Raw genomic sequence first — 26,224 nt, 5'->3', positions numbered from 1 at the left:
TTCACATCGATGCCGCAGCTGAGTGCACTTCGGAACTGGCTAGCGCTGAGGTACTGCTCTCGTCATAGTTTTACTGTGAACCTCGTCTCATAGTAAAACAAAAATATGCTCGGTTTCCGCGACATCTTCAGGAGCAGAGCCAGCTGAGGCGAGGAGAGCTGCAATTTAGCAGCAGCAATTAAAGGCGCTATGGGAAGACATTTGTTTGTATTCCTGCTATCGCGTCTACGAACGACTCGATATTGGCCAACGATACTCTAACCGAAAGCTTAGTATGGACTTGAACAAACATTATACTGTCGCATTTTTTTTTACGCTGGCGGCCGGCACCCAGGCTGGCGTGCCGGCCCCGAGAAGGGCGCCCGTACGTTATCATGGCGCTTAACTGTGTGGCCGTGGTGCACATCAATACCGCCAGACATCCTCCTGTTCGCTCAGATTGTCGCAGCACACAGTCACACTGGGAACAGAGCACTTTATAGGACCGAGCGCGGGTGCGCAGGAACTAGACTGCGCCAAAGCAGGCGAAACTCTTGAAAGCGCGCGATTGACGTCAGTCCCAGGACTTTATTCTCATTTCGACCGAGAATCAAATCGGTTCAAACTCGCCGGCCACCGCATTTCACCTTCGGGTGCATACGCGGTTCTCTATATTTAGCGACATTTTCGTGACACCGTCATGAAATTTTCAGTGAAGGCAATGAACGACGTCGTAAAGTATTTTTTTTTTGCTATTTTATGATAAGCACCACCTCACTGCCGCTAAAAAAATTCTCCGCCAACACTGTCTCAGTGTTGGACTTAAGAGCGTTAGCTACGAGAGCTTCAAGTGTTTAGATAGGGGTGCTCAGCAAACGTGGAGAAGACAAAATACAAACATCTGAGAGCGTTTCGTATCCGAATCATTCCTTCTAAGATACAAGCAGCGCTATTTACTTCAAAGATTTTGCACTGCTATTGCGATTTACAGCCACGTTTGCTATATCCGGTATGTTTCCTCCTAATATATCAGTTAACAAATTGTATAAACGTGTGCATTACAACAAGACGAATCGTTTGGCCGCATCCGGAACCCTCTGCGGCAAACGATTAGGCCATATTTCTCTCTGGAAGTCCCCAGAATGCACGGTTAGAGGGTGAAAATGTCGTCGGTGCGAATCCCACACACATATTGGGCTTCACCTCAATATTTGTTTTATCGTCAGGAACATGCCAAGTGAAGTGAAACCACTTCGATCATTCTGCGTAAAACGGGCGGCCCCAAAATTTGATGCAAATGGAGGTCCCCGGGGTTCCACTTCGATAGCCGCTTTACTGGCATATGTAAAACAGATCGAAGGTATCTGTGACAACTGAGGCTCTACGCGCCCTCTCTTGCTATGTGATATAGTGTGGTAACTGTCTTGGCCAATTTGACCTTCCCTTCAGACAGGCGTGTCCTTGACAAACGTAGCGCCATTCGACTTCCGCGCGCCGATTGGTGTTCAGGCACTGTCGTAGTTGGCTATACATGCCGCCACCGCAAGCAACTGCGGATTTCACCGCTGGTTTCGTCGCTTGTGCATTACAGCTTTCTGGGCTTTCAAAGCCGCATTATACTCTAGAGCATGCACTACTTTCGTCACACTGTCATGTGGGAACAGAAGGGAATTAAGTGGGTGCTCGAGCAGTGCCTCTCCTCTAAGCCAACTCTCGTTCGGTGAGAGAGCCAGGTAGCGGGAAGCGAGTTGAAAACTCGATGCGCCAAAGTGAATGAGCACTTCATTTCGCTCGGTGCCCGTTACCAACAGACCAGATCACCTCGCATACTCTTCGCGACTCGCCACAGTGAATGCGCTTGTACGCATCTTTGGTCAATTTGATCCTACCCCTGTCACACGACAGCACGACAGTATTTCTAGAATTCTGCGGTAAACCAATTGCACTCACCAGGAATCTGTCGCATGACACATCCCGCGATAGGTATCTATCTCGCGGCCCATTCCACTACAGGTATCTGTCAAGCGACACATCCCACGACAGGTATCTGTCGCGCCGCATATCCCACGACAAGCTGTTGTGTCGCGCGACAGGCTGCACGAGAGGTACTTTTGTCGCGTGAAAAGAGGCGCGCTTGAAGTCTGTCGCGCGACTGAACCCACGACAGGCAACTTTGCTGAGGCAAGCAATCTCTGTCGCGCGGCACGACTCCCTCTGACGCAAGACAGTGCCTGCGACAGAAACCTGTCGCGCGACAAATGCTGCGACAGGGACCTTCTTCGCACGACAAAATGCAGGAAAGAAGTCTGTCGTGCGGCAGAAGCTACTACAAACAACTTTGTCGCGCGAAAGAACCCACGGCACGAACCTTGTCGCACGACACAAGGCACGACAAGACAACTTTTCTTGCGACGCAAAATTGTTTCGCGCGACAGATGCGCGACAAAAAATTCTGCCGTGCGTTTTCATCGGGCACTGAGTTGGTTAAATAGATCGCAGGTTTTTACTTCATAACCGACGTTAAGTACTGCACGCAGAGCCTTCTTCTGTAGAATATATATTTTTTTTATTTGCAACTGTGGTTTTCCTCAAACTAGGTGAGCATCGTTCAAGCGGGACATCAATAAGGAGTTATATAGGAGAAGCTTAACTTTGTATGGAAGCATGTGACGATGCCTGTTGATGATACCCGTGACACGAGAAAGTTGGCTAATGACAGCGTCCACATTATTGCCCCAACTGAGCTGAGAATTAAAATTTACCCCAAATATCTTAATATTTTCGACAACCTCAATATTTTCTAAACCAAGCATATGATCGCATGGTGTCATAACGCATTTATTTTTTGGTCTGAAGATAACAGCTTTTGTCTTAGTTGCATTAATTTTTGACTGATTTGCAAGTGACCATTCGTGCAGTGTCCTCAATGTTCTGTTTGCCTGGTTTATGCCTTCTTCCCCTGTGACTGACAAGAAAATAAGAGAGAGATCATCTGCATATATAACACATTTCAAATTAGGGCATTCACTAACAATATCATTAATGTATGAATTAAAAAGCAGAGGCCCGAGAATGCTGCCTTGAGGTACGCCAGCGGTTACTTTTTTGACCGAGGATCGGAAGCCATTAATACTGGTTAACTGAAAGCGGTGTCCAAGGTCAGTCGCAATAGGTGCATGAACAGAACCCCTGAGACCATAGTCAAACAGTTTTGCCAAGAGTCGGTTATGACTGATGTAGTCAAAGGCCTTTGAAAAATCTATGAAAACACCTAGAGCAAGTTTCTTGTCTTCGAAACATTGCAAGATATACTCTTTTAGGCTCCATAATGCGGTATGAGTTGACTTCTGTTTATTAAAACAAACTGTGAATCTGTTATAATTTTGTGTGTGTCACAAAAGCATGCTATCCGAGTGTGAATGACTTTCTCCAATCCCCTAGAAAAGATTGGCCGCACTCAAACTGGCATATAATTCGAAATACAAAGTTTATCGCCTTTCTTATACAGAGCTGTAATTTCAGCAGTTTGCATGCGCCGTGGAAAAACTCCGGATTCTAGACTGAGATATGTGCTAAAACGAGGGGTAAAATATCCAATACATGCTTTACAGGCCAAATCTGCAATTCTTATATATCATGGCATCTGCTATTTTTCATATTTAATAAAGCTGTGAATACTTCAGAACATATAGTTGGATTTAAGTGCATAGAATTTCTACTGGGCCAGATTCGAGCCTCATATGTTATGTTTGAGCAGCTTTGGTATTCTCGAGTCACAATATATCGGTTGAACGCCTCTCCTAATTCGCGTCCGCTTACTTTTTGTCCTTGAACAAGTACTTCTTGGGGAGAGCTCGGTTGCTTGTTCATGCCTGCCTTGCATTCACTATCATTTTTGTTTGCATGTGGTGCACTAAGAAAGGCATGTGTTCTTCAGGCAAGGCAGTATCAAGTGGCATTCTATACTGTATACCTCTTTGTCATGTCGTGCTGTTGCAGTGAACCGCCCTTTTAGAGGACAGTCGAGAATATGTAGTTATCGTGGAGCGCGTAGCTACTATTCATCTTATTTAACAAAGACAATACTGCGGCAGCAGAGAAACAGTATCGCTGCTGCAATGTGTCCCATGAACTTATATTGCTGTGGTAGAACTAGTTGAGAATAGCGTTTCCTCACAATAGTAAAGCACATCATAAATGAATTTGCATGGCAGTCATGGGTATGGTGATGACGCAAAGTTGCCAGGAATTTGTTCTGCTTATGCTCATACTTAATTATATTTTCGTTTCAGGTTATCATACACCATATTTGCTTACATAATGGATGCACTTACATAGCAAATGCATTGCCTGCTTCAGTCGTCAAAATTTGGAGAAGTTAAATTCACCACCACAAGTTTTACAGGATTTAATAAATGCGTCAAAATTACCATTCAAATTTTTTCCCACAGAGTGCATCCGTTATGCAAGTAACTGTGGTATTACAGATTACAGAATGAAGCACTGTCAGCCGTAATATGTGGCCGCCAAATCGCCTGGAGCCACGTGAAGGGGAAGGCTCCCAAGGCTTCTCCAGTATCCAGACATGGCACCCGTTTCATTCGGCACTTCACATTCACCTCGGGATTGTGGTAGCCTGTCAGCTAGATTACGAATGTGGAAAATAAAATGTCTAACAAGAAATGGGGCTGTACAAAGACACGAGCGCAAAATGGACAATGTTTTTTACCTTATTAAGACCCTTTCTGCGCAGCAGTGCATGTTCACTCCCCCTGTACAGAGTGCGAAGACTGCTTTTGAAGCTATGGTTGGTCACATTGCAACGAATAAAGACAGCACAAACACAACAACCCGACTCACTGTACTGACTCCACTCTTCGATGGTCAGTGCTATGCGTCTGGTTCCCGTGTCGTGCTTTTTTGTTCAGCGAGCGACCTTAACTAAAACAAACGGCTTGCCCGAACCCTTGCTTTTGAAGCATACCATGCACTAGCACGCAGTACAGTGCACAGACTGAGCCATGTGTGCTCTTGTAGCAGCAGTAAAGCACTTGCAAAGAATATGTGCACTCAATTGCGATAGTCGGAAATGCGAAATTTAAGTGCTGCTGTTTATATAAAGCGCACTCAGGACAACGGACAAGGAAGATCAAACAACATAAGCGCTTTGTTGCCCTTCCTTGCAAGCAACCCGCAAGCAAACGTTTTTGCAAGCAACCCGCAACCTTTGTCAAGTTTTTCAACGCGCAGTGCACTAATTCCAGGCAACGCTGTTATTCACTTTCAGCAGTAATTACGGAGCCCTTCTCTATGTTTATACCACGAGTTTGAATCGGGTGCCCGGAAAAATTTTTAAATCTGATTTTATTTTGGTGACTGCAGCAAACATTAACATAACCGGAAGACCAGAAGACCAGAAGCTGCATTCACCAAACATAAAATCAGATTCACAAATTTTTCCGTGCACTCGATAAAAATTTGTGGTATAAACATAGAGAAGGGCTCCGTGATTACTGCTGAAAGTGAATACCAGTGTTGCCTGGTTTTAGTGCACTGCTCTCAAAAACTTGACACAGGTTGCAGGTTTCTTTCAAAAATGGCCACTTGTGCTGGCATGGTCCCACCTGGCAGCCTAATTTAGAACACTGTCAAAAAATGGTCGCACATCTAGGGTTTATTTGTAATCAAGCAGAGTAATGAGGAAAAAGAATCTGGAGCCGTTCTTGCTGTGAATTTTGCGACTAGAGAAAAGGGTAAAAGAGGGAAGGCAGTGCTGTTTTCACCACGTGCTGTTTTCACTACGTGCAACTTAGGGGAATGTACCCAGCATGCCTCCTGACTTGCTTTACTAACGCTGAACACTACTTAATTTCAGCACTACCTTCCCTCTTTTCTCCTTTTCCCTAGTCGCAAAATTCACTGCAAAAACGGCTCCAGATTCTTTTTCCTCCTTACCCTGCTTGATTACAACTAAACCCTAAGATGTGCGACCATTTTTTGACAGTCTTCTAAGTTAGGCTACCAGGTGCGGCCATGCCAGCACAACCCCATCTCACTTCAGGTCTTCCGTTTATGTTGTTGTTTGCTGCATTCACCAAAAATAAAATCTGATTTACAAAATTTTCCGAGCACTCGATTCACACTCGTGATATAAACATAGAGAAGGGCTCCGTGATTACTGCTGAAAGAGAATACCAGTGTTGTCTGGCTTAAGTGCACTGCGCTCAAAAACTTGACACAGGTTGCAGGTTGCTTGCAAAAAGGGCGAGGATGATGATACTTCCATTTCAACTTTTGGCCTATTATAGCCTATAAAAGCTTCATCCTCAGCAAAAGCAGCCCCTTTTCATTAGAATGACGTAACCTATCATGGCTATGATCCAACTCTATTGTGTCCTCCTCGGTATCCTGTGAAGTCTGACCTCACTGATCAGCTCTGTAACAAAGTAAGAATAGTACGGGTAGAACGCAGGACGAAGATGAAACAGGACAAGCATAGCGCTTGCCCCCTCTTCTTCGTCCTGCGTTCATCCCGCGCTATGCTTACTGTTATAATGAATTACCAGGCTTCCCAAGCCTATTCTATTCTGAGCTACTCTGCTTTGTTATTACCAGCTTTCTTTACATTGAGCAAAGTTGCAGGACACGAAGAATAACTCGAAGCTTAAGTTGTCTGACAAAATGCGACACTTGTACATAGCATGAGAGTATGCATGGTCTGGGCACCTGGCTATCGCGTACTTGATACACCAGTTCGGTCCCCACTCACAAACACCCAAACACTTGCGTCTGTCTCTTTAGCAATGAAGGCAAACACACTGGCTCACACAAACATGAAAATTACTTGCTATTACATCTTAACAAAAGTGTTCAGTGTCACATTGTTGCTTGGCTATATTAATTTGTACATGCCACTACATCATCTATCGCAGACGATAAAAATCTTGATTTTGAAAGTATGTGGGCATAGTCATTGATTGCACAAATCAAATATGACTGTATACCAACAGAACGTGAACACACAGGATTAGCTTAGAATTCCTACACCACAGAAAGCATGCAGTGAATATGAAAATACTTTCCACTTTTTTAGGTGCGCCGCTCAGCGTGTGCACATGCGCTCAGTACACTCTGCCTGCGCTTTGGCATAATGTACGACGGGTCACTCGGCCCCAAGAGCAGAAGTACGCATTGCAAGTGCATTCCAGAATACTCAATTGCTATTGGTACCACACGAGACGTAATCAAGGTTTTCGATAATCTAGCGTTTGCACTGTGCAGCTTTATTTCTTCGGTCTGTCAAATGCCCTCGAGCCGCTGAGGTGGTTGCAACAGTCGGGTAAGCCTTGCGATTGTTCTGCCGACAATTGCTTCAGTCTGTGATCTGGAAGATCAGTGCCATCTCGCACACAAGCACCTACCACAGTAGTCCATTGGTACTGTCGCCATATGGTGTCCAGATCAGTGCCTTCTCTGGTCGCTTCATTGTTGGGGGGGGGGGGGGGGTTTCTAAACTGTTAGAAGGCGGGCTAGAAAAGACATGCTGGAACGTTCTCCAACCCTTGCTCCATGAGATAGTCAAGGCGATGACATATCACAGCCTACACACTGCACTGTGATGATTATAACAAAAAGTATATGTACAGATCTTTTCCGCAATGAGCTTGAAACACCCAGATCGGGGAGGCCAGGACTGGACGGCACGGGCTTGCATCCTGCTCACTCACCTTTAGGGGCGCGTGGTAGGTTAACACGCATTCCACGGGCGGTCTACTGGTCACAAACAAAAAGGTGCAAATTTAGATAACTACACAGAGGACAAAGACGCGATGCCGGTGAATACTTCACTCGCAATGACCGCCGACCGCGGTTCGAAAGTACGTAAACAACCGCCATGTTTTATTTTTCTTCTTAGCTCAATGACTTTAGGGGGCGCTTTAAGAGTGCTAACATCATCATCATCGCTCTCTTCCTCAAAGAGGCGTAAATAAAAATGGCCGATATTGGCAATAAACAAAAAAATAAAGAGTTAAAAATTACAGCATAGAGAGAGAGAGAGAGAGAGAGAGAGAGAATGAAAAGGAAACGCAGGGAGGTTAACCAGATGTGATTCTCCGGTTTGCTACCCTACACTGGGGATGGGGGATAGGGTTAGAAAGATGACAGAGAGGAAAACGCAAAAAAAGGAACGTGCACACACGGAGACACACACACACAAGGCGTTCCAGTTAAAGTCTTTCACACAGGCCGGTAGATTGTAAGAAGCGCAAAAGCGCTTGCACGGCCTTCTGCGACGGTAGGTCCTTCTGATGTTGTAGAATTCTTTTTTCGGATAGCGGTTGGTCGTCCAGCTGGTCAAGTTCGTGGCTAAGGCATGCCCTCTGTGGACTGTACTGCGGGCAGGAACACAATATATGGCCAATTGATTCTTCATGGCCGCAGTGGTCACAGGTTAGAGGTGTCGGTTATCCCTATGCGGAAGGCATAGGCTTTAGTAAAGGCAACACCCAGCCAAAGTCGATATAAAAGCGTGGCGTCTCTATGCCGAAGCTGTGATGGCGCTCGAAGACTTAATGTTGGATCAAGTGAGTACAGTCGCGTATTTCTTAAATGTGGCTCATTCCACTTCGACGCGGTGCACTGCCGAACAAGTAGGCGGAGCGTCCGTGCCGCGTCAGTTCTAGAAAGAGGAATTGGGACGTGGCGCTCCTCAGTATGGGCTGAGCGGACAGCGTGATCCGCCCGTTCATTGCCGATAATCACGCAGTGACTTGGAAGCCACTGGAACGTTATTTCATGGCCGGCATCACTTATATGGTGTAACGTCTCTGTAATATGAAAGATTAGTTGTTCGTGCGGTCCGCGCCGTAGAGGAGACAGTAGAGACTGCAGTGCCGCCTTCGAATCGCAGAATATTGTCAATTTGTGTGGCGGTTCATCACCAATGTGATGAAGGGCAGTTATGAGCGCTGCGAGCTCTGCTGCCGCCGATGTTGTCGCGTGGGTCGTCTTAAATTTGATTGTTGTAGCTTTCGCTGGAATGACGATTGCCGCCGCGGAGCTGCTTAGAAAGACAGATCCATCAGTGTAAATATGCGTTGAGTCACGGTAGTTCTCGTACAAATGTAGTAGCGTGAGCTGTCTAAGGGATGGTTATGACAGATCAGCTTTTTTCGAGATACCAGGTATTGCGAGGTTGATTTTTGGCTGAGCGAGGCACCATGGAGGGATCGAAGGTCTCGCAGCCGGAGTGGAACAAGCTGGCAATGATTCATCATATGCAGTTATCGTTTGGCTGAAAGATGTGTGTGGCCAGTCCGCTGGTAAAGAGGCTAAATGGTGACGAGGATTCCTCTCTAGATGCCTTATATGGGTCCTGAGTACTTCAATTTCAATGTGGGTGTTGACAAGGTGGTCTCTAGCAATTGCTATTGTAGCCACTGTTGAAGCACTCTGGCAGGCCTAGACAGATCCGGAGCACTTGACCCTGAAGACTTTGTATTGTGCGTAGATTCGTTTTGCCTGTGTTGTTTATTGCTGGCAAGCTGTATCGCAGAAATCCTAGAAAAAGCACCCTGTACAGATGTAACATGGCACAAGGCGACATTCCCCAGGTCTTGCCAGCGAAAAACTTGAACAGATGGCAGATGCCTGTCAACCGTTTTTTCACGTATGATATGTGTGGGATCCATGACAAGTCCCTGTCGATTATGACACCTAGAAACTTGTACGATCGGACCCGTCGTATTATTTGGCCATTTATTATTACACAGTAGTTTGCCATGGGTTTGCGCGTAAATGGCACTAGTGCGCATTTCTCGGAGGAAATTTCCAGGCCTCGATTACGGATGTAGATAACAGTTTGTGTGGCGGCTCTCTGAATTCTCGCTCGCAACTGTAGGCGTGTTACTGCAGATGTCCATATGCAGATGTCATCCGCGTAAATTGATAGCCTGACTGTGGTTGGCACGTGCTCAAGGAGAGCAATTAGTATTAGAATAAATAACACGGGGCTAAGTACACTGCCCTGCGGGACGCCGCGGTAGCTATAGTGAAGAGAAGTATGGCCTTCCTCGGTGCTTACAAAGAAGGATCGCATCGATTAATAGCTCCGTATCCATTGAAACATCCGACCACCCACTCCTACCTCTGCGAGAGCAGAGAGGATGACTTCATGCGTAACGTTGTCATACGCCCCTTTAACGTCGAGGAATAAGGATGCGCAGAGACGTTTACGGCATTTCTGGCATTTCTCATGTTGAATGTAGGTCACCAGGTCGACGACGGTATCGATCGATGAGCGACCGCGTCGGAAGCCCGCCATGGCATCTGGGTAGGTGTTGTGGTACTCCAAGTACCACTCCAGGCGTCCTAGGACCATCCTCTCCACTACTTTGCCCACACAGCTCGCCAAAGTGATCGGGCGATATGATGAGAGCTCCAGCGGCGACTTTCCAGGGTTCAGCAGTGGAAGAAGGCGACTTGTCTTCCAGGTTGTTGGTAGCGTGCCATTTCTACAAATTTCATTGTGCACCTCAAGAAGAACTCCTCTCGCTCGCTCCCCCAGGTGACACAGAGCTCGGTAGGAAATTCCGTCAGGTCCTGGCGCTGATGTGCGGCTACACAAAGCTAATGCTGCCTTTAGTTCGTGGATCGAGAATGGTAGATCCAACCGGAAATCAGGTGGTGGCGGGTAGCTGCTCGAAGGCGATGGAATGTTGGTAGCGGTGAGTTGGTCGGATAATCTGGCGCAGAAATCCTCTGCCACGTCAATCTCCGATCTCTTTTGAGAGAGGGCAAGCGCCTTGAATGGGAATCGCTGTACGGGAAGTGTCCGCAGCCCGCGCACCGTTCTCCATAGTTGTGGTAAAGGCTTGCGTGGATCTAGCGACTCACAGAAGGCAGCCCAAAATTGCGATTCGAGCTTGTCTAACCGGCGCTGTATCTCCTTTTGCGTGCGCCTGGCGGTCCGTAGATCGTCCATTGTTTTCGTACGTCGGTACCTTCGTTCAGCACGTCGTCGGATTGCTCGTAGTCGTTCTAGTTCCACAGCAAAATCATTAAGCTTCGAGGAGCATGTTAGAGTACACATAGTGTCTTGCACCACACTCTTGATTGTCTCTTCCAAATCGAAAGATGAATTGGCGTCGCAGTGTTCTTCCATAATAGACTGAAATTTAGGCCAGTCCACTCTTTGGATCGTATCCTGTGTTTTGAAAGCGGTCATTCCTCTGATCTTGATGTACGTGGGGATATGGTCGCTTCCGTGCGTCTCTATGTTCGCAAACCACCCTGCACGTCTGACTAGCGTCTACAGCATAAATAACACGTCTACAGCATAAATAACATAGTCACTCATGCAGCTGGCGATAATCAACACATTCATTGAAAAGAAACTCCAATAAAATTGATCCAGCAGTGTCATTCATGAAAAAAAAATCAACACATTATAAATATATGCGCTTTCTCTTGCCTGGCTTGACTAAAGCTGAGTCGTGCGACTATTTTTAGCAGATTTCTAAATCGGGTCGCCCTCTAAGACCATAAGAAAATTAAGCAAAAAAACTGCAATAGGAGCTGAAAACGTACGACACAGAAGAGTCACATTGCATGGTCAACAATATGCACTGTTTTTCTCTTGCTGCGCATCCAAAGCTTGAGTGCGTGCCTCTTTCCTGTTTCAAAGCAGCACATCATTTTATAATTGTAGCGGATAGAACCAAACCAAATGTAGTTTCATGAACAAAGCGGTCACATAACTTTCTCTTATAGGGCTCAAAATCACATTATTTGTTATTTGAGTTTAGTTTTAAAGGCATGAAGCAAATACAGTACCATTATAAAAGGTACTTTTCATCAGAGCACTTCGGATGTACTGGAAGTCTCACTCCCAACAGAGTGCAATAAAACCATTCCCACTAATCATGTTAATTGGCAGTATTGAGTACTTACACTGCCACCGAGGCAAGTAAAAAAATTTGATCATTCAAAATCATACTGTGCTGATATATTGCTGTAATCTTGAACATAATCACGTTTGCTTTTATAAGAAAATAACTCATCAGCGCATGCAAACATGATCATTTTTTGCTTTACACATATTTTGACACCATGCCTAGTTCACTACTTATAGGCTCCATACAGTCTAGCTCGGTCAGGAGCCCTGCACCAACTATCGCAGCTTTCACGAAACTGTGGGGTGAGGGAGCGGAAGCGCCACATGCTGGTGCACGCTTTCAGATGCTTTCACGGCACTGCAACGATTGCGAGTACTAGAGGGAATGACCTACGAAATTGCAGGAAGCAAAATACACTTCTGCCGGTTATGCTGCGTCCAGAATTATCACGGCCGGGAGGAAGCTTGGCATCAAAATGTGCAAGCTTTCTGGAAGGCTGCATGACCGAGATGTGGACTGTAGCAGTAAGGAGAGTCAAGTCAACAACCTCTGTCTAGTTCAACGTCAGTCGTACTGCAGCGCATTTAAAGCTAAATTTTTAAATTATGTACATGCTACAACTCCTGAAACATGCATTTAGAATTTTGATAGGGCTAGAGCTACTTTCGAATTGCGGGCATCTAACCGCACTTTTGGCGTTTGTTCGGCTTCTCACCGCACTTTAGTTTCTTTGATGTTTGCGACCATTTGAAACACGTACGTGCTGTCGGAAACAGAAGCTAATGTAATGCGAGGGAGGAGGGGGTGGAATTATTTCAGCACTGTCACGCAAGCATATCACATGAAATGTTGGAATGCATGACAGTGCGTTACTTTCACTGGTAATACTACCCAGCGACTGAATAAGAGGTAGCACCACAACTTTTTTTAAATCCGAGAACTTGCATCCTGTAACCTTTGCTGCCAATAGCACGTACTGACGCCCACCAGCTTTTTGAATATCTAAATCACGAAAAAGCTGGATTTGCTCGCCTGCTGGAGGCGGGGCCAGGCATTGAGGGCTTCAAGGTGCCGTTCGCACAGGGAAATGCAAAGAACATGTTCCAGTTTGTGGCTGCATGCTTAAATCGAGTGCCAAGCAATTGGGCTTTTTTTACGATCTCTCTGTCCTATAAACTTTTGTGTTTGCCTATGTTGAGAACATCACCCATGTGTACTCTTTAAACTCAGTCAATATTTCACAAGTACTAACGTATCGTTACCTCGGTGTCCTAATCACAACCAATTTAAATTGATCATAGCATATCACTCAACTGGTCGCTGAGAGCTCCAAAACACTGGGATTTATTAGAAGAACATTATCATTGTCGACCCCGGCCGTTCGTAAACTCGCATATGAGATCCTAGTACGATCTAAACTTTAATACGCATGCGCAATGTGGTGTCCACATGAACCTTACCTCATCGAACCTTTACAATCTGTGCAGAACCGCGCCGCTCGCTTTATATCTTCAAAATACGACTACAAAATCAGTATCAGCGGTATAAAATCATCACTGGATCTCCCCTCATTGGTCTTTCGCTTCAAGATGTCACGACTATGCCTCTTTCATAAAATATTCTATCATTTCACGCAACTGCGTCAATCTTTTCATCACCCACCAGCACGTTCATCTCGATGCTTATTCAATAGCCTAAGTGTACAGCGCCTGCATGGATCAACATCTGCCTTTAATAAATCGTTTCTACCGATTGCAATACAGGAACGGAATGAATTGCCAGATGCCACTGTCATGGAAAGTGACCCTGTCAAATTCAAAGAGCGGTTACTGTCGGTCTTTCAACAATAAATTTCTCTATATTTCTTTTCTCACCCTTATTTTGACACTTCTTAAGCAGCTCGTTTCTAGTTCCCTTTCTCTACTCGGTTGAATTTTTTTCATAACTGTTTTAATTGTGTTCTCATTTGATGTTACTGATTGTATTCGTTGTGCTAATTGCCCTCATTGTATGTTTATATGTATCTGTTTTGCTAGATTCGTTTTTTTCGTCCTCTTTGGCTTTGTTCTTGTATTGTCCTATGTACGTCGCCCCCCCCCCCCCCCCCTTATGTAATACCCTGTGAATGGTCTTTAAAGATAAATAAATGATGATGATGATTTGCACGCACAAATACTCATGAAAATTCAAGATATATAAATTTAATGAAACGAGGGCAAAGAGGTCGGCCAGAAAGATTGATATCTGGCGTGCTTCTCTGCACTCGGGAAGGGAAGCAAGAGAAGAAAGAGGAACCTGATGGGTGACGATCTGGTGAGAAGAGAGTTACGTGTACGCACAACTGATGGCGTCAAAGTTCAATAGTGCTAGCAATTACTGCAGCTCAAATGGTGAAGCACACAAAACACACACCAAAGTTGTTATGGTATGGAATATGAGGTTTAATGCCCTAAGACAACATGGGTTATAAGGGACACCGTAGTGCAGGGATACGGCTTATTTTTGACCACGTGGGGTTCTTTATCGTGCACTGATATCACTCGGTACACAGGCGCCTTGCATTTCGCCTCCACTGAAACGCGGCTGCCGCAACTGGGATTGAGCCCGTGTCCCTGGGCTCAGTTGTCAGGCACCTTAACCATTAAGCCACTGTGGCGGCACGACAGTGGGGGTATAGTGTACTTTTACTGTATATGCAGGGTAAAAACTATCAAAAGGCTATTTCGCCACTTCATTTAAATTATTACAATTTCCCAATGCCCTCATTGATTTCTATTGCTCTTGGTTCGCTACACACTTGAGCGTTTTAACTTTTGGCCAGTTCAGGCCACGTGAGGCATGCAAAAAATTGAGATATAATCGCTGCCAGATCACTTTATATCATTCCAACTGTTCACAGGTTTGTGTACGAGTTGATCTAAATAACAATGAACAAAGTTGTGAGCATACTGCAGTCTTTGCGTGCATCACGTGACCTGAACGCAGCTCTGACTTCAGAGTCGTCATTTGGTTGTTTAAGCCAAACAGAGCAAGAGAAAAAAATACAATTATAAATATACTGCCTCTTGTTGGAGCAATCCATGCAGCTCTCTAGGTTTTCTAAGCTACTGCGAATCATTGTAACTGAAAGAGAACAACTAAAATTTTAATGCCTCTGCTCCTTTAATACCTACTGAGTTTTAACAATATAAAACGCACCTAAACATATCAGCAAACCGAGCTGCCTACATTCGAAATTTTATCAATAAGCTCTTTTCTCATTGCGCTTTTAGCCATGTTGCCTCATACTTGCGGTGTGCATATGTTCTGACAGTGCATGTTACAAAACCAGTAATTCCGAAACCAGCAGACCCATCTTTTCACCAGAATGTCAAGTGAGGAATTAAAAATAGAATGCAGATAGAAAAAAAAGGCACACAGCTTTTTCAGACCTTCCCAGTTGAAGACTTTATACTCAAACGTGGCCAATTGTAACTGTTTCCTTATTGAAATTGCACTCCACTTTAGACGTTTGCCTTTAAACCATAGAAAAATTTGTCAACATGCTTACCTCTACAAGGAATATCCAAATATAAGTAGACAAGCTATGCTTACATTTTTATGAATTTTTAAGCTCTTCACAATATGCATAGAAGCATGTCACATGCATGATGTGTTGATGCTTGTTTATGCTGGTTCTTCACTATATATTAAAAGATCATGGCTACTATTTTTTAGCGTCCATTGCCCCACAGAGCTGCCATCTAAGGTGCAAGCTCATTAGAAGTTAAAGGTAGCTTGCCTAGTCACTGCTGAGTACCCATTCCACAAAAAACAGATTTTCCCCTCAAAACTGGCAACATGCTGTAATACCAGGCATGCAATTAATGTGACACCTCATGCACTTCGTAATGATTCATTGACCTGCATAAGGCCACGCCAGCGTGTTGTTCACGTACGTGCATAAATTATATTCACTAATGTCAAAAATAATTGCTAAAGTAAGTGCTAATGTCAAAAATAAACCTTTCTCGCATATGCTAGCACTAAGTTCATGCAGCAGATTAAAGCATGCATGGCATCCAACGTCCATGTAAAGCATATTTTTACTAAGAAGGCTAAAACGGTGCACCTTCACAAGGACAAAGGAAGCAGGTGCGCTGCTTTATTCTTATTATGCCATACTAACTAGCCCATCAGTCTGCGTTTTTTACTAACTGCAGCAGCAGATACAGCAGCTGTGAAATCGAATGCATTCATGGTGTCTAAAAATTTAAGCTTAGAAAATGTAACACACAGAAGTTGCAAGAGACTGCTCATCCAGAGTGTTTTCTTTTCTCTCTGTGTTATGTTTTACTTACCATGCAATATCCGAACGTATTCAAGTGAACCCTAAGGCCACATTGTACTGACTCTGGCTACGCAGATGCTGAAAGCCTCAGTCTTGCATCCCACATTATCACAAAGCGCTACATTAATGACAGAGCCAGCAAAACAAGTTTTGGCCATGTCTGGCTTCATTCCAATGCTAAACGTTTTAAAAAATACACCAAGAACTATGTTACTTCCACAAGTTCTACTTAATGGTTATAAAAACACTTCGCAAAATAAATAAAAGAAAACCTGCTTTCACAGATATGACAAGGTTAGGTGGTGTGACCATACTAAAAAATTCGCTATAAGCCTATCAGTGAAGAAAACAGCGTAGGGACACAGCTCATGTGGTACGATGCGTCGTGTTGCGTGAGGTCTCTCCGCGGGGAACGCTGCGGCGTCGCGCATTAAACAGTCATTACCGGGACTAATATATGCGGATGATATAGAGCTAATAGCTTACAAGGAAGAATTGCAGAATTAAATAGACATTTGTGGTACAGAGGCAGATATATTAGGTTTCAAGTTTAGTAATAAAAAACCTGCAGTCATAATATTTATTGATGAGGGCGGTGAGCATAGAATACAGGAGTTCACGCAAGAAGTATTGGATGAGTACAAATATCTTGGGGTGTGGATAAATAACGGTGCTGAGTATCTGACAGTGCATGAAAAATATATAATGATTAAAGCTAGTAGAAATGCAGCTTCATGAAAAATAGGGCACTGTGGAATTACAAGAGGTATGAAGTGGTAAGAGGAATCTGGAATGGGGTGATGGTTCCTACTCTGACTTTCGGCAATGCAGTCCTGTGCATGAGACCAGATGTTCAAGCAAGGTTATTTCTTTTATTTATTAATACCGCAATCCCAGGAAGGGATTTTCGCAGGGTGAGCATACAGAAAATAGGTAAGTACAAATATTAAGAAAAAAAAGTACAAAGGCCACAAATTAATAATAAGCAACAAAACACAACAGCAAAAATGAAAGGCTCAATGACGTAACACAACAAAAAGTACACTAAGGTTTGGGGCATATAAATACACTACTATCAAGTCATCAGTGAACATGGTCAACAGGAAATTAATTAAATGAAGAAAGAGCACCAAAACGATCACAATATTAAATTCAGTTCAAAAATGGGAACCGGGAATGCATGACAGAGGACATTATTGTGCACTGAGGTTGCCGATGAATGATGTTACAGATAGCTGCAAGACTTCGTCGTTAGTAAGTTGATTCCACTGCGTTACTGTTCGCGGAAAAAAAGAATATTTAAAGCAGTTAATACGCTGGGTGAAAGGGGTGATTGTAAGATTGTGACGTTGTCTTGTAGAATAACCTGAAGAGAAAGATATTAGTCCATCAATGTTAATTTTAAAATGAACTTTGACCAATTGGTATAAGAACTTTAGTCGAGAAACGCGATTCCTTTCGGTTATAGATATTAAAGCAGCCCTGTTTAAGAGGTCACTTACTGATGTGCGTCCATAGCTATTGTAAACAAAACGTACTGCTTTCTTTTGTATTTTTTCAAATTTATTTACGTTTGTTTTGGTGAATGGATCCCGAATTATTGAAACATAATCTAATATTGGAAGGACAATCGATTTATACGCTAGAAGCCGAACTCGGGGTGTGGAAAGTCTCAATGCACGCCTAAGAAAAAAAAGTTTACGGTTTGCATTATATACAGTTTGATCAATGTGTTTAGTCCAGTCAAGGTTGTTAGTAATCCATAGCCCTAGATATTTGTAGTGTGAGACTTCGGAAAGAATATTGTTGTCAAATGAATATTGGAACATCAGTGGACTTTTCTTGTGAGTGATTCTCATATACACGGTTTTTTGAAAGTTGATAGGCATCTGCCATGCATCACACCAGGCACTAATTTTCTGAAAAGCCTCATTAAGTTTTACCTGATCTGACATATTTTTAATTTCGGAGTATAGCACACAGTCATCCGCGTATAGTTTAATATTAACTGGAATGTCTTTCACGATGTCGTTAATGTAAATGATAAACAAGAGTGGCCCAAGCACTGAGCCCTCAAACAACACTGCGTAGTGAGGCTTGCTTTGGGAGCACATGGCAATACACCAAATCAGAGGGTGCAGGCTGATATGGGGTGAACGTCGTTCGAGAGCGGAGAAGCTGGCAGTAAGATAGCATTTGAAGGGCGATTGAGAGAAATGGGGGAAAATAGTGGGCTGGGAAAGTTTTCAGATACCTGTACATAAGGAATGTTGACACGAAATGGAGATAGCGAACTAGAAAATTGACGAGCGAATATCTGGACAGCAGTCGGGGGGTAAATCAGCAATTATCGATTAAGAAAAAGGTTAAAGAAACAGAGAGAGCTCTGTGGAAAACAGGAATGCTGACGAAATCGGCGCTGGGAATATACAAGATCTTTACGCATGAAATTGTCAAAGAACATATCTATGATATTTGTAGGGGAAGCTCTTTGCTGTTTGAGGCCAGGACGGCAGTTTTGCGGGCTAAGGCATATAGAGCCAGGTACCGCGAGATAGACACGTTGGTTAAATATGTGGAGAGGAGGAGGAAACGGCTGAACATTTGATACATTTCTGTAAAGGGCTTCACCCTACACTGGAAAGCAGCGGGGCTCATTTTTTCAAAGCATTCAGGTTTCAGGATAGTGAAGGGAAAGTAGATTTTAAGCGAGTAGAAGTGACCAAGCGAAGGTTATCTGATTGGTGGCTAAAATCAAGACAAGAGACAAATTTCACAAATCATGGCTAAATGGCTTGAACCACCGCCCAATTTAAAGGGTTCCGCCTTATCCATCCATATATGCCTGTTGTGTTTGGCGCTGAGTGAGTATATATGAATAAGGCCTAACCCTTTAATTTATGGATGGATAAGGCTGAACCCATTAAGAGGGGCAAACCACGTACAATCTTGGTCAGTGAAGTTCCGAGACTGAGTCCATTTAAAAAGATGCCTTCAACATTGTAATCATTTGTGCAGCACCCCTTCGAAATATTCTCCCTTGCACTCTATACACAGCTTCTAAAGCTTCTTGAGGATTTGGAAACAGTTGGAAAATGGTTACTTTAGCACAGCTGTCAGCTCCTTTGTTGTGGCGTCTTGAATGGCCTCCGTGGTCCCCATTCAGCGAAATTCTATGGCTCTCTTCGCACGAGTAAACAGGAAAAAAAATGCATGGGGAGCGGTCAGGCGGGTATGGCGGTTGGGGAAGTACAGTAATACTGTGCTTGGCGCGAAATTTTGTCACGCTGAGAGCAGTGTGCGGCCTTGCGTTATTGTGTAGAAGGCTTCATTGTCCAGAAGTCAGGGCGACAGCGTCGCAGTGCATCACGCATGTGTTGGAGCACGCGTACATAAAACTCCTGATTCACCATCTGCCCTTGTGGGACGAACTCGTGGTGTATGACACCTCTTGGACCGAAAAAAACTATCAGTATTATTTTTCTTTCGGTCTTCTATTGCCGCATTTTTCTCGACGCCAGAGAGCTTGTGGACCGCCATTCGGCGCTTTGCCTCTTTTTTTGAGGATAGTATCGAAAACACCATGTTTCGTCTTGAGCAATGATGGTCTCGACGAATGCAGCTTTCGTCTTTGCCTCGGAGTGAAAATCAGCGCTTACTGTTGTCCGCGTGTCCTTCTGGTACTGTGTGAGAAAATTCAGCACAGGTCTGGCATTCCGCTTTCGTTCACTCAAGTTCTCACGTAAACTTTGGTGGTATGTTGCCTTACTAATGTCGAGGGCATCTGATAGCATGCGAACTGTAATAGTGCGGTCTTGTTCTACTTCTCAGATCCGAGCAACGTTGTTTTAATTCCGTTAGGTTGAAGGGCGCCCGTGCCTTGTGTCGTCTTCCACCGACGTTCTCCCCGAAACGAACCTCTTGTGTCACTCGCAAACTCGCACTGCGATAATATCATGCCTTAAAAGTCACGAACCTCTACATCTTTGTGCCTGTCTTGACAAGTCCCACAGAGAATTTTACATTTACATGCTGTTCGAGGTGGACGTTCATCTCTACAATTTCACAAACAGTAGAATGAGCAGACTAGTGACAACGCATTTTTTTATATTCACTGCCATCTATCGGCTGCCATAGCAATTAAAATAGACAGGTCAGGTTAGCCTGAGAAGATGGCCGTACACATACGCACCAACATTTGTTGTGGGGAATCATTTCTAGAGCAGAAAATAAATCAGTCTAGAAACTTTAGGGACAAACCTTGTCAAGAAAAATTGCTATATAAGGTTAATGTGGTCTTTAAAAATCACTCACACAATAGATTTCTGCATATATATCCTCTCGTGAACAGTTTGTCACTGTTAGTTGTTGTCAGTCCAACATTCTTCCCATTGCTTCTGGTGTACCGCAAAGGTAGCATCTTAGGCCCACTCCTATTTTTGATCTTAAGAATCATTTACATAGTAACATTAATGTTCCATTAAGACTTTTTGCGTACGACTGCGTGATGTACAGTAACGTAAAGACAATTGATGATCAGATTAAATTAAATTGAAACCTACAAAGTATAGCAAAATGGTGCAACGTCTGGCAGAGGGAGTAAAACCTTTAAAAGTATGTGTTCATGTCAGCAACAAGAAAGAAAAATGTTCTTCATTACAATTATCAAATCAACGGTTACATATTTGAAAGAGTTGATCAGTATAAATACCTAGGCATAACATTTACATCAGATCTACGAAGAAATACCCCCATTGAAAATGTCATTTCGGAAGCTTTCAAAGCACTTTGGTACCTGCGACACACAGTGCTCGGTGCAACTCTGGATGTAAAGTGCCTCGATTACAAAATCCTTGTCAGACCGATAATCGAATATGCTAAAGTGATATGGGACCCTCACACATCAACTAGCTGTCACATTCTTTATAGGATTCAGCGACTCGCTGTAAGGTTAATCTTTAATATATACTACCGAAACAATTCATTAACAGATCTCTGCCAATGATCCCCACTACCAATGCTAGAAACCAGAACCAGATATGAAAGACTAAAAACACTTTAACTACTTATCAGTTATTTGTCACATATAATGAGTCTAAAATAACATTATGAAGGAAAGAGGTGTGGAGAAGAAGACATGGATTAACCGAAGAATATAGAAGAAGAAGAAGCATTCGTTGAGGTGGAGAAGAGAAGGAGAAGACGACGTCTTAGGCGGACTAACGCCAAGGCTATAAAAGAGCGAGGGAGAGTGAGGCACGGGGGGGGGGAAGAACAGAGAAGCGGAGGCTCCGGTGGGTCAGGGACTCTTCGACTGGAAGAGAGCGCCGCCGGCTACTGCTCCGGTGAGCTAGCGTTCTACAGCTTCGCATGCGTTGTCGACTCTAGGGTAGAACTTGTCATGCCACCTGAAGCTCCACATCTGAAAGGAGAGCAAACGCCGCTGGAAAGTGAGGCGGTGAGTGGAACACCCAAGTCGAAAGCAGCAATGACGGTGGTGATTAGGCAAATAGGGGACCGTCCTATATTGGTGATTGGATACAGCGGAACCAACACAGTTTTCGTTCAGAGAAGCATGGTGAAGGAGGAGGATCTTACAGGGGAAGTGTCGGTCGTCACTCTTGTAGGTAGCACAGTAAGGTACCTTCCTAAAGCCAGGATTCTAGTGTCCACGCCATATTATACTGGGCAGGTAGTGGCAAAATCCGTACACCAACCCATCTACGATCTGCTCTTGGGAAACATTACGGGTGCAAGAAGTGTCGAAGACCCCGATCCCGAGTGTAGGATGCTCGACGTTGAAGGATATACAAAGGAGGAAAGGCCCGCGACAGCTCAGACGGGTGCAATCAGTTTCTCGTCGGCAGTGAAGACAAGAGCTCAAGCAACAGCCCGAGCAATGCAGCGTCCACTCTCTACTCCTGTTACGATGTGCTTGAGCGTAACACCGGGCGAATTGGCAGTTAGGCAAAAAGAAGACCCGATCTTGAAGACCTGCTCCGAAAGAGTAGGGGAAAAAGTGAAAGAAAAGAAGAGTCGTACGTCCTTCGAATAACAATTGGTAAATGGTCTTCTGCACAGGGAATGCATATTTAGCTCAGGAAGACGGGTCCAACAGCTGGTGTTACCGAGAGATATGCGAGAGACCGTGCTACGCTTAGGACATGACGTCCTTATGGCCGGACACCAGGGTGTTCAATAAACGGTGTCCAGGATCACCGAGGAGTTCTTTTGGCCGGGTGTTCAGAGTGACGTTAAGCGCTTTGTTCGCTCATATGGGGTGTGCCAGCGCACAGTTCCAAAGGGAAGTGTTGGTCCCGTACCTCTGGGCAAGACGCCAGCCATCGACCTACCGTTTCAGCGAGTGGCTATTGATATTGTTGGGCTAGTCTCTCCGGTATCCGCCCAAAGGCAATAGATATGTGCTTACTCTGGTTACGTGGCCACTCGTTATCCGGACGTGATTCCACTGAGAACTATTGACAGTATCCAAGTGGCGGAGGGTCCTGTGGAAATGTTTTCACGTTATGGGTTCCCGAGGGAAGTTTTGAGTGACCGGAGCTGAAACTTACATCCGAACTAATAAAATAGGTTAACCGCCTTTTGTCAGTAAGGCAGTTACTGTCGACGCCTTACCATCCCGCGTGTAACGGGCTTGTAGAGCAGTTCAACGGCACCCTCAAAAATATTATCAATAAAATGTGCCAGGAGAGACCTACTTATTGGGATAGACATCTCCCAGCTCTTTTGTTCGCTTGCCGTGAAGTACCGCAAACGAGTCTTCGTTTCTCGCTTTTCATGATGTTGTATGAGAGACCCGTTACAATTCCACTTGCAATACTAATGGAACTGTGGGCTAATAAAGAGATGGCGTCAGATCTACAGAATACATACATGTACGTTCTTGAGTTGCGGGACAGGTTGGAGGAAACATGCAGGCTTGCACATCAAGGAATGGAAAAGGCGGCTGAACGCCTTAAGGGATAATATGAAAAGACAGCCATTCACAGGAGTCTGAATCCGGGCGACTAGGTTCACGCACTGCTACCCATGGGTCATAATCAGTTATTGATGCAATGAAAGGGCCCGTACTTTGTGACGCGGAAGAAAAAGGAGATAGATTATGAATTATTGATAGATGACACTAATAACGTTTTCCATGTAAATATGTTGATGAAATGCGAGGAAAGGAGTCCCACATAGTACACCCCCAAGGTAGCATGTGTGGTAGTGGCCGAAGAAAGAGATGATGTTGCTGAGGTGCCCACGTGCAGTGAGGAGAAAAATACAGGAGGGGATAAGGTACTAGTGAAGCCCAATGTGAATGAAGACAGACGATCACAGCTCTACTCCAAATCAAGAGGGAGACGTTTTCTGATGGGCGAGGAAAACCTTAGGTCGTATTTTAAAAATTAGACTTTTATACAGATAGAGACAACGGAACAGCTCTAGGTATCTCTCGGAAGAATCTAGTTGTTGCTGTGCTGATGTATCTCTGGAATTTATGTAGTTGTTTTGCTGTTGTTGGTATTATGCGACTATAAAAAGGATTGTTGTGGACACCCACATGTTCATTAAGGACTCTGTACGGACAACGGAAGTGGTGTGTTGGTGTTCCGAGAATGCAGTATGGTGTGCTGTGTTAGTGGTGTGCTTTTGGTATGTGCTGGACATCTGCGGTGTGTTTTGTGCTGGGTCCAGTATCGCCACAGAAGATAGTCGGTTGCCTGGATGGCTTGAAGGTGAGGATGACGTGAGCAGTTTTTCGTGGAAAAACTCTTGAGAGAGGGGGCCCTTGTAACATATAATAAGTAGTCTAAAAGAAAATTATGAAGGAAAAAGGTGTGAAGAAGACGAAGTGGATTAACCGAAGAATAAAGGAAAAGAAGAAGCATTCGGTGAGGTGGAGAGAGATGGTTGGTGGAGAAGCATTCGGTGAGGTGGAGAGAGATGATTAGAGGAGAAGAGAAGAAGAGTGTTTATGGGGGATTTAACGTCCCAAAGCGACTCAGGCTATGAGGGACGCCGTAGTGAAGGGCTCCGGAAATTTCGACCACCTGGGGTTCTTCTACGTGCACTGACATCGCACAGCACACGGGCATCTAGAATTTCGCCTCCATCGAAATTCGACCGCCGCGGCCGGGATCGAACCCGCGTCTTTCGGGCCGGCAGCCGAGCGCCATAACCACTCAGCCACCGCGGCGGCTAGAAGAGAAGAAGAAGATGACGACAAGGCTTACGTTGACTAACGCCAAGGCTATAAAAGGGCGAGGGAGAGAGAGCCACGGGGGAAAGAAAAGAGAAGCTGAGGCTCCGGCGGGTCAGGGATGCATCGGCTGGAAGAAAACGACGCCGACTACTGCTCTGGTGAGCTCGCGTTCTACGGCTTCGCATGGTGGACTTCCTGCTGTGCCTGAACCCGTTCCGGGGAGTCAACTGAGGACGCTTCCACCTGCTACGGCCAGAGGTGTCTCCAGCCCTGTTGCCACCTATCCGGGTGGTGCCCCGAACGCAAACAACACCGGCATCACCTCCATGGGCGCTCAGACTGGGAGCTTATACGACGCCACCAGAGACGCCGCCAGCGACGTCAACCCAAGCACGTCGAACGGCGCCTCGATGCCGGCTACTGAAACCATACAACGCCGGAGCCGCACCGAACCAACCGTGTGCACGAACGCCGACCACTAACAGCAGAACGCTAATGGTATGCGCTGGTAGCAGTGTTCCTGGGTCATGTGTATTTTTATTATTTGTGTTTTGTGTTAGTTTTGTTAGGTTTGTGTTCTAGGTGTCACGTAGGGTGTATTAAATGTGCGTTTGTGTGGGTACACCTGTCCCCTAGTCCATTCTTTCGGTTCATGTGTTCTCTGGGGAGATCCGTGACAATCTGAAATAAATAAATCAGATTACTTTGAGACCAAAACTAATGATACATCAAGGCATCGTCATAGTCAGTTTATTCCATTACCGACCATAAAAAATAATTGTTTGAAGTTTAGTTATTTCCCCCGAACTTGTAAAGACTGGAACTCTCTTCCACATTCTGCTGTTCGGTCGTCATCATTAGGTGAATTTCTACGCCACATAGAAAGCTTCATTTATGGCACTAAAACTGAGCGATGAGGTCCGATTGCTGCTTTATAATATGGCTGTTGTTCTGATTTGTGTGTAATGCATTTCTGGTCTTGTTTATGTGTTTATTTTAATGACGATTTTTTTATTAACTAATGTGTATATACGGTTTTCTACATGTTCTGTATTACTTACTTTGCTGCTCTGTTTCGTTTTGTTTTCCACTCCTATTATAGCCCCTTAAAGAGGCTGACACTAATAATAAATGAAATGAATAAAATGAACCGTGCTCATATAAAAGCTACACGGGTGAGCTGGTTGGCCAGCTTATTGCCGTCAATCCCCGAGTGCCCAGGGATCCATCGGAGGAAGACGTGGCAAGGTTGCAGATGCGCCAGTGCCACCTCAAGCACCGTGGACAGATGTGGTTAGAGTGTTCTTGATCGAATGACTCTAATCGCTACTGGGAGTCAGTGTACATGGTATAATCAGGAAAAAATGGGAGCGAATGAAAGTGTTGAGTGATGTCAATGAAGAGGAGGACCTCGAGCGAGGGAATACCAGTGCGGTGTGGGAAATTGCGGCTAGTGTGAGTGGCAGGGGTAGAAAGAAGATGAAAGATGACCTGACTACCGGAGGCGCGAGCAGGGACGTAAGCGGGATCCGTCTACGCGACTCCAACAGTATTGAATACAGGACTATAATCAGAGTCAGCAGCATGTCGGCGGCCAGTATGCAGGACTGGTGACATATTGCAGGGAAGAGAAAATATGCGGATGTTAGAAGCCTCCGGGATGGAGAAAATCAGAAGAGGAGCCGTCTGAAGGGGGAGAACAGTAGCTTTGTTTAGAAGCCAGCGCCCGTGAGCTGTGCTTGAGAGCCGAACCACTAGTCGATCGCGGTAAAGAGAACTTAGATTGCGAAGACTATGGAAGAGACCAGT

The sequence above is a fragment of the Amblyomma americanum genome, chromosome 7, assembly GCF_052857255.1.
Source record: "Amblyomma americanum isolate KBUSLIRL-KWMA chromosome 7, ASM5285725v1, whole genome shotgun sequence".
Taxonomy (NCBI): domain Eukaryota; kingdom Metazoa; phylum Arthropoda; class Arachnida; order Ixodida; family Ixodidae; genus Amblyomma; species Amblyomma americanum.
This window is presented reverse-complemented; position numbering follows the sequence as displayed.